At 37.8% G+C, this 10,000-nt stretch overlaps 2 protein-coding genes across 8 annotated transcripts in view; both read right to left on the reverse strand.

The window, feature by feature from the left end:
- Positions 1-9,858, reverse strand: part of LOC122260091 (ceramide synthase 6) — a 36,200-nt gene extending 26,342 nt beyond the window's left edge. Inside the window, exon 1 of one of the 4 annotated variants that reach the window (XM_086541183.1) lies at positions 9,794-9,858. The gene's annotated coding sequence lies outside the window, so the exon portion shown is untranslated. Of the gene's footprint in view, positions 1-7,733; positions 7,852-7,994; positions 8,119-9,793 lie in introns of those variants that run through there. The other 3 variants (XM_086541180.1, XM_086541182.1, XM_086541185.1) reach the window with 3 other exon arrangements.
- Positions 1-9,874, reverse strand: part of LOC122260102 (bifunctional peptidase and arginyl-hydroxylase JMJD5) — a 78,727-nt gene extending 68,853 nt beyond the window's left edge. Inside the window, exon 1 of one of the 4 annotated variants that reach the window (XM_043027185.2) lies at positions 7,999-8,128. The gene's annotated coding sequence lies outside the window, so the exon portion shown is untranslated. Of the gene's footprint in view, positions 1-7,733; positions 7,855-7,998; positions 8,132-9,793 lie in introns of those variants that run through there. The other 3 variants (XM_086541175.1, XM_086541174.1, XM_043027225.2) reach the window with 3 other exon arrangements.
- Positions 9,875-10,000: the final 126 nt, after the last annotated feature.

A 10,000-nucleotide genomic window follows, 5' to 3' on the forward strand; every position in this document is an offset into this window, starting at 1 on the left:
GGATGTGCAGGCAGAACGAGAAGAGGAAGGTGACTCAATCCATACCCAGTGTCTAAAATGTGCTCCTGTGCCAATATGGATGCCTTTCACTGTGGCACTCACAGTCACAAGCACAGGTTTCATTCCTCTTCCCTACCTCTTCTTGTTATCTTTATTGTAGGTGGTTATATGTTTCGTATTCGTTCATGACAGCACAAAAATACGAAAAAATAAAGTTGCCTTTTGTCCTCCCATAAAACAGCAATACTTCTATTGCATTGAGTATAAAGAAAATAATGAGCTAATATGGATAACATACTACAATTTTAGTCAACTGCAGCACTGATAGAGCCTGTCATATGGCACATATAAGTCTCTAAACTCAATAAAACACACAAAAAAATAAAACACAAAAACCGCTCTAGTTTTACAATGAATGACTGAAAGAGATTGGGATGCTTCAAATTATATTGCTTCAAGCGGTCTCTCTCTCAAAGAAAACCTATCCTGGAGGCTGGGCAAGCAAATTTATCTCCGTCTGCAATGGGTTAATAATAATAATAAAAAAGGAAGTAATGCTAAAGGTCATCAGCTTTTGACATGAACCATTTTCAAGGGAAAAAAACACCAAAAACACATGCCGTAATACAAAGACTCCAGTGTGAATCTTTTTTAATTATGAAAGAGAATTTTAAAAAATAACTAAGACTTGTAATGAACATCTAACCCCTAAAAGTCACCAATCTACCAATCAGACATGAAAATGCACTCAATAGAATTTACCTCATTAGGCTTGAAAATATCAGTAATTATCTGGCTTCCTGTGGAATATTGGTGTAGGTTGCCCATAACTTCACCCGAGTATGACTAAATTTAGTACGCATGTCCCTTAGGGGTTCATCAAAAGCCTTACAAGATTTTAATACAGATATGACACTGAAACGTGACTTAATTGATTGAGGTTTTCTTTATTTCTTTTCTTAAACTTTAGATAACAGGAAGAATTTCTAGAATTAAAACAGTGCTCAAATGTCAAACTCATTAGATAATTTAATCTCTCCTCCTCCCACACAATACCAAATCATTGTGTATTCAAGCTGGTAGAGGCAGACTTTCGACTGTCTCAAATGGATACCAACATTGTGAACTTGATACAACAAGGATGATTCTAAAATGGTCAAACAAGGTCAATTTGACCATGTTTTCACAATGAACTGTTCGACTACATTTCTGTAACTGGTATATTTGTATTAGTATGTCGGGACTGATGTAGAAACAAACGAGAAAATAATGTTCTGAATACTGCTGCTATGAACTGGTCATCATGTATTTTGGGAGATTTATTCTTACAGCTGTAAGTCAGCACAAGGCAGGTAGTACTTACTTGTTTATTTTCTGAAATCAGTATGTTTATCATCTTATTCCAGATCTTAAATAGTAAAATTAATAATAAAAATGCTTATTATATGTTATATTAGTATGCTTAAAACATATCCCAGGTCTTAAATGGTAAAAAGCACTTATTATGTTATATCAAGATTTTAAAACATATCTTATTTATTCCAAAATTTTCAACTTCCATAACTGACACATTTTCAGGGATAGACGTTCAAGTATTAACCCTATGACGACGGTGCGTCACACTCGTGTGACACAGCCAAACTCCCGATGCCTGGGCGTCATGCCAGTGTGACGATTTCAATGCAATATTGGAATCGCCCGGCATAGGGGTCTTCGCGTAGAGAGTGCCCCGTCGGGAAAGGGTTAATATTTGATATGCTAACACATTCATACTTATTTCCCCAATGATGTATACACCACCACCTGGCATCCAAGACTACTGTGAAAAGACTAAACAGTTTATGGCTAATTTAACGCAAGTAATAGCAAGTTATAGTGATAGCAATAACAGATGCCAAACTGCATAAAGGACAAGAATTTATATCAGTTACTCAAAGGTTCATATACAAAAAATAAAAGTTTTTAGTAACAAAACAAAATCGTACAAACCTCTTGCTTTGTACTTTTATGTAGAACTCGAACAAATCCACTCAAGCAGAGTAGCAATCTTATACTCATGTTATTAGAAAGGTAATTATCATGTTTTCTTATGCATGTCCATATAGAAACAAAAATCTTAGTTATGTACCTATATAGACAGACAGACAGACAGACAGACAGAACATGAATCATCTGGTATAAGTGTAATTCTGTGTATCCGTTAGGATGACCTAGACTCCAGCTTACTATACACACACATACGTTACACACACGCACACGCACTCAGAGCTGTTAATCCAATGTCTTCAGATGCCAGACTGAATATCAAGACAAGATTAAATTAATTCTTCAAAATCATTAAAAAAAAAAAAGAATATGATAAAATCTTTTAAAAAGCACGAAAAATATAAAATATCGCCATGAGAAAACATATCAATTTGATGATGTTCTATACTATTTTCACTGCTATATCCCATAACTGCAAAGCCATTGACCATATTCAATTTACTTAAAAATCAAACCTTCAAAATGCTTGAGGATGCCTAAGATAAGATGTTTGCAAAATCCATGATCAAATGTGATCCTGCATATAGACATTTAAACACATCGCTTCAAGAGTGTACAAAGAGAGGGATACCATGAAAGGCATACTGATTCATCAGTTTGTGAATTTGATCATTGTGTTACCATCTTAACCATTTGATGATGGGTATCATGTATATGTAACATGGCGAAAAGTGGGCAATGCTGGGTGTCAATGCGTATGTGATGCAATGTCGGACATCAGCATTGCGCACTTTTTGCCGTCACATATACACTAGCTTCAGAGCTACAGGGTTCCAGAGTCAGCTTAAAAACTTGTTTTGTAATCAATTTTTGGAAAAATATCATTTAGGGTAGTCTGCACTGCTCAGAGGGTGGAGAAAACATTTTCCCTGTCCCTCTTATTTTTGGCAGATACCGCCAGCATCGTAGACTGTCCAGTATGATGCCAGTTCAGTTGTTGGCACTAGCTCCAGAGCTACAGGGTTCCAAATCCAGCCTAAACCTGCATTTTATGATGTATTTAAGGAAAAATATTGTTTGGGGTAGTCTGCGCTGCCCGGAGGACGGAGAAAACCCTTTCCCCATCCCTCTAATTTTTAGTTGGTGCTGCGAGTGTCATAGACCGTCCACCTTGACGACCAGTTAGGTCATTAGGCGGGGCCAGCAATGGGTTTAATATAAACTTATGTGAGATACTGTACTCTACCTGTATTTATTAACCAGCTTTAGTTATACTGCTTCTGGTATCCATGGTAATTGCCATGATAAGTATCTGAAGGAAAATTAAACAGATATGCTTTCACACTTTAGAAACAAATGCTCCACAAGATTGGATACTGGTGGCCAAGGATGCATATGTGGTTGGATATTGTCTAATTCAATGCTATGTGGTGTATGATTGTGCACATACATAACCGTTTGCAAAGATGCCTGTTTACAAATAGGGAACATAATTACTTACTAGAGAAGTTAAAATTCGGAAATCTGGTTCATCGCTACAATTTTTTTTTAAGAATGACAACCCAAAGTTAGTCTTTCCCATAAAATTATAATAATTTGGGAATTAGCCAAACAGCATAAAGAACAGCCAAGTGTTCCAAATTACAGTAGACCGACATGGTATTTAGATGTAAAGATTTGAAAAATAGAGAGCTTACAAAGTAAATGTCACTGTTACTTTGACAAATATACTCTGTTAGAGCATATTTCAATATAGATCTTATATCATAGATATCTCAAGCAGTTTTGCTGAATGTAGATATATGTGTATGATATACAACATGGAAACATCATATAATGAAGTAAACACTAAAACATGCAAACTAACTCAATTCATATACATTGTGGGAGTTGAAACTTTCTCCCCAACTGCTTACAGAAACCAGTATAATCACCAAAACAAAATCTAGTGGTAATGCCTTTTGCCATTGATGTCAAGAAAATGTGGTTTTGTTATATTGATTTGTTTCACACATATATGATTCCACAAGTTCTCAGTCACCAAGAAGTCAATTAGTAGGCATACATACCCTCACCTGTTTACTTCATTCCTTGAATGTTTGGAATGTAAAACTTTCCTCTAATAATCCATTATCATCGTAACTAATGTCATAATTGTCATTACTATCATAATATGAATATCAATGATAATATCAACAATGAATCTGATTTGGCTGCGTCTGGTCATCTGGCCAGACAAAACCACCTCCAGCCAGTCACATCACCTGGCAGGAAGATCAGCCAAGCCATTTCTTGAACATCTTATAATCTGACATTAAGGGGTTAAACAAAAATTCACGGAATGGAGTAAATGAGGATGGTTGGTCAGCTAATTAACTCCTTGGTGACTAAGTGGTTGTGGAACCATCTTGTGTATTAGAAAAAATAAAATGAAACCAATGGATAGCACATATATACAAGCACTTCCAGCATCAACAGAACCAGATCAGAGGAATTGTTTAATTTTGTTAACCCAGTCGCACCAGGGCTTATAATGACACGACATCGGGATCTACTCACAGTTGAAGCGCACACACAGTCAAAGTATTATGGCTGTAATGGCGCTAGCTCTAGAGCTACAGAATTCCAAATTCCACATTTTAAGATGGATTTATGGAAAATTAATGTTTGAGCTAGTCTGCGCTACCCGGAGGGCGGAGAAAACCCTTCCCCCGTCTCTAATTATTAGCCGGTGTCGCTTGTGTCGTAGACCACCCGCCCTGACGACCAGTTAGGTCGTTAGGTGCCCCGTTGGCAATGGTTTAATGCCACTCCTGCCAGCCCGATAACAAGCACAAGATCTCTCCCGGCATGATACCTCCCTCTGCCTCCTTCAATAATTTTCATTCACACAGGTGATACAGAGGAGGTTTTTGTTATTGTTTACATTACTTTTACGAGTCAAGAAAAATGTGTCTATACAAATGCAACTCCAATGAGTATATACACAAGTAACAATGTAAATCTTGTATTTAGAGGGAGATATCATGACCATCCTTCAACCTTCATTTCATCACAGAAAATACACAAAACCAAATACTGCCATCTTCATTCTTTTCTTTCAATTCACAAAGATTATGTCATATACAAAAAGGATAAAATCAAGTCATTCTATGAATTCTATGTGCTATTTACTTCATACTATATGGCAGTCCATAACTAAGCTAAAGGTAATTTATTAGTTCTTATAATATTCCGGAAAAAGGAATGTGCAAAAATACAGACATTTAAATAATAATGCATTAACCCATTCACACCAGTTGATGTCCTATCATGTGGTTGAAAAAAATCTCCAGACACAGATGATATCCTGAGACATTGTGCATTTTCTCACCGAGTTCCGGGAGGAGCACTTGTGATATGATGAAACATCAGCAACAGATCCCAATATTGTTCTTAAATATAATAATTTTACATAATTTCTTAGATTCTGTTGATTTAGTTTAAGTGTTTGAAAGTCATAAAATGAGATATGTAAAAAATAAATTACCTCACAGAAAACTGCGTGATACTGTGACATCATGGTAATTTCTGCTTCTTGATCAGTTGAATAAAAAAATCTTAGTCAAAAAACTATTGTAAAATCAAATGTGGTTGGCCAAGAAATAAAATAACGTAAAAAAATTACTAGTGCAATACTACTTTTAATATTTTGATTACCTGTGATATCATGTCATGTCACGTTGCAAGGTATATGTACATACTTATATGTCATGTATGATTATTCATATTGTTCTTTTCATTTTGGTAAAAAAAAAAAATAATAATAATAAGTATAATACATGTTTTTTGATGCCCCACTAAGAGATTGCTTCCACTTTCCATTGGTATTTTCACATGGAAGTGAAGAATATAGGCAAAGTTCAATAAAATAAAACTAAAAAGGCATCCTGTAACATGTTTTTGACTAAAATAACTCCTCTAGGTAAATTTTCCTAATAACGACGCATTGCTAAATACCACAAAAGTGGTATCGATGGATTCCTCTCAACCTCTACTATTCGTATATAGTGGAGATAATGCGCATTTCCACCCCTGGACCCCAAAATCTGGGTACCGATAGTAGGGGAGGGCATGAAGTAGATCAGGGAAATTGCAGGATAAAGAATGAATTCCAGGCCTATTTTGCATGCAAAATCTTAACCAAATTACCTACCTAACTTTGCCTAGTTTTCAAGTTAGCCCTACCCAATGGGGATCTTCGCCCCCACCTGGAACCCCCTTTTTTAAGGCATTTCGTGCTACTTCAGGACTTATTTTGTATGCAAAATCTTAAACCATTGGTCGCGGTTTTACATAAATATTTGTGCAGTAAGGTGGCTGGTTTACATTGTCTGGCAAGGTGCCATCAACGTCTATGACCGAATCTGCCTTTGCAGCAAATCATGCCATCTGCTGCTAATAGGTTAACCCAATTACCTACCTCACTTTGCCTACTTTTGAAATCAGCCTTTCCCTAGAGGGGGCTATGCCCCCCTGTGGATCTGATTAGTTCTGTAGGTGAAAATGCCGCGACCCACCACGAATAACCCTAACACTGTGCCATGATGACAGCAACTGAGACTTCATCTCATATATTCCTCAGGATTGGAAACTAGGACCGATAATGACGCGGCCACTCAATACAGGGCACTCTATAATTATACTGTAAACAATGGGGAATATTGTTCCATCTATCGAGAGAACATAACAGCACATGCAGGTAATTCATTGGGGGTTTCCGGGCCACAGCTTGTCGCTAGCCGTAAATATGTAAACCCATCCATGTCTGAATTTCAGGACGAAGATAGTGGTTTTCGAGGTATTTTGCACAAGGTAATTTGTACGAAGTGCCCTAAATGGGGGGGTCCAGGGGGGGGCAAAACCTTACTTGGCTAGGGCTTAATTCAAAACAAAGCAAAGTTAGGTAGGTAATTGGGTGAAGATTTTGCATAAAAAATATGTCCCAAAGTAGCACGAGGTAGCATGAAGTGCCTTAAGAAAGGGGGTCCCAGATTGTGGGGTCCAGAGGTGGAAGCGCGCATTATTTCCACTATAAATGAACTATAAAGGTTGAGAGGAATCCATTGATACCACTTTTGTGGTTTTCAGTAACATGGCGATATTCAGAAAATTTACCCTCCTCTAAACATGGCAATATTTTTACGTGCCTTTACATATCAATGCATCATGAAAACCATATGAATAGGGTGGGTGAAAAATGCTCCGAGAGGTTCAGCGCAGCGAGAAAACACCCCAGCACGAAGCATCGTGCGCTTTTGAACTTCCCAAGTATGTGGGAGTAGGTGAAAATATGTCTCTTTGTGAATGGGTTAAAAGAGTACCAAATGACATTACTACATAGCTGCATAAACACACATCAAAAATGGTTCACCATGGCAAAGGCCAATAAACCTTCATTACATACATTCTAGCAAACCTCAGCAGGAACATTCCCTTACAACTTCCCAGCAGAAGAAGAACCAGTCCAAGTTCTGACTTGTCAGAATGGCAGAATATACCTAGTTGAGGTTTCTTGGCTCATGGTACAGTTTGAAATCTAAAATCCATAGTAATCACTTGATAGGATCCTATCATGAAAAACTACCTAATCTCATTACAACATCAAGTGTAACATGAGTCACTACAAAACAAGTGTAACTTCCTGAAACTTCAAAATAAGTTTTGAAAAATTATATATAATTAGTAATACAATTGAACATAACCACCTCTCAGTCCTGCGACTTCTTCCTCTCAACTCAAGAGCCCGACTGTTTGTAGCACGCCGGGGGAACTACCAGCTAACGTTATAGGCCTACTATTCAGACAAATAACGGTACATTATTAAACAACTCCCTCTCTTCGAACTTGCTTCCTTCGTTTTCCCTTTTATAAATATTTTCTCTCACTTCAATACTTTCCTACATCATCTTAACATGTTCTCCGATACACTTAGATCATTCCCTCTATCAAAAAATACCAAAAGTGACCTACCTGGAGCGGCCAGGAATAAAATAAGACGAAGTGGTCACGCGTTCGTCGCCTCGGCCTCCGCCACCGTGCTCATCCCTGCGAGGGAATCATTCGCTCCGGGCGGAATCCTGCCTCGGGATATCAATTGGCTCGATTGTGTGCTTTCAGGGATATTGCGCTGTCTTAATCCCTTTGAATAGATTAACGAAAACACTTTTCTTGTATCCCAGTCAGTCCCTCACTGGGCGTTTGTATGAGAAATTAATAATTCAATGTTTCTCAGAATGACAGAAGTATACTTTCGTTTTATAAACGATCTACTGACAAACGTTCGTTCACGTGTCGTGACGCGGGACACGGCTTTTAATCGATTAGGATATTTCTAATAAGTTAATACCGCTTTGCATGCGTGAGAGTCCTTCAATAATTTTTCTTTCTTTTTTTTCTTTTTTTTTCGGAAGCCATATAAGAGCTTGGAATTCAACCGTCCAAACAAACAAATACCACAGTTTTAAACAAAGTTCGGACACATGCATAATATAATGCACAATACAACCAAACTCATGGTTGCCAAGGACAGCAAACACTAGTCAGACGTATGCGACAATAAATCATTTATAATTATTGACTGTTCAAATGTCACACGCGCCTCAAATCGATCGGCGGAACCAATGACCAGAACCCACTGCTGTGTCTGCCAACGGAATTTATTTGGCCTAAGGCTATAGGACAAGGATGTGACAGTCCCACTGACAGTCACTTGTACAGCACCGCTCGGAGATGCTGCTCTAAATGCCAGAAGGGGAATTGATTCAATTATAGGTTGTTTAATGTAGTGACATTACAGTTGATATATTTTTGGATTCGCATGTTGATTTGGACTAAGGAATGGTTCGATCAATGGTGGGTGTGACCCACAAGTGTATTGCTTCAGAGTTCGTACGAAAAATTGCTGATTTGGTACAAAAATAGAGAGTGGATTTATGCTATATTCGCTTTACAAATACCGAGTGCTTTCCGACAAGACCAGTTCTTTAAACGTAGTTTTAAAAACGGCTTCATTTGAAAACAAATGCAAAATACCCTATTGTCCTTTCTATCTGGAGAAAAGTCGGCAAAAATATGATAAAAGGTGCCTAGCCCAAGGACTCCCTTTACCTCAAGAAGGAAGGGTGCGGAAAGGTTGGGCAAATTTGTATGCGCTATTGCCACTGGCTTGGTCGCATGTTAATTCAGACTCATGGTCATAGTCCAAGTTCAGGTGGCTTTAACTCCTTTACATCTGGTGTTATCAATCGAAGCACGGGGTTTCCCTGGCCAATCCACTGGGTTTCACGGTCGAGGTGTGTTTGTATTTTACTTTCACTGAGTTGCTGTCAGTCAAGACACATCACAAAACCAACACAACACTACGCTGTTCTAGATGTACAGTACTTTCTAGTGATACCTTGTTTCCAGAGCTATATTATTTTATAATGATACCTTTTGTTTCCAGAAGTATGGTACCTAATAATGATAACCTGTGTCCAGAAGTATAGGGCTTTACAATACCTTGTTTCCAGAATTATAGTACTTTAAAATAATGCCTTGTGTCCAGAAGTTTAGTACTTTATAATTACATCTTACTTCCAGAAGTATAATACTTTAAAATGAAACATTTATAAAATCTAAACTGGTAATTTAGTTGCCGTATAAGGTATGAATTGCCCGAAAATACATCAATTATGCTCATCCAAAAAGCGTGCATTTTACGGCCTTCAATCGACATGCTGCTCACTCACCCACACTGCCGCAAAAGAAAGACACTGTACCATACCTTGTTTAGGATATTTGGATGAGCAGTTTAGGCGTTATGGTAACGGGTGTCAGCTGAATAAATTTAGCGGGAGAAAGTGTAGAATTCATGGGGGGGGGGGGGCCACAGTGACTCATGAATTCTCCAAAGCTAGCCTCGAACAGGCTGTTAAAAGTGGGAAAGCACAACTGAAGAATGGAGAATGGTTTCCTCTAGTGACTCTTCGAT

Source organism: Penaeus japonicus, unplaced genomic scaffold, assembly GCF_977035675.1.
Source record: "Penaeus japonicus unplaced genomic scaffold, GWHDUDI00000001_assembly GWHDUDI00000010, whole genome shotgun sequence".
NCBI classification, from domain to species: Eukaryota; Metazoa; Arthropoda; class Malacostraca; order Decapoda; family Penaeidae; genus Penaeus; species Penaeus japonicus.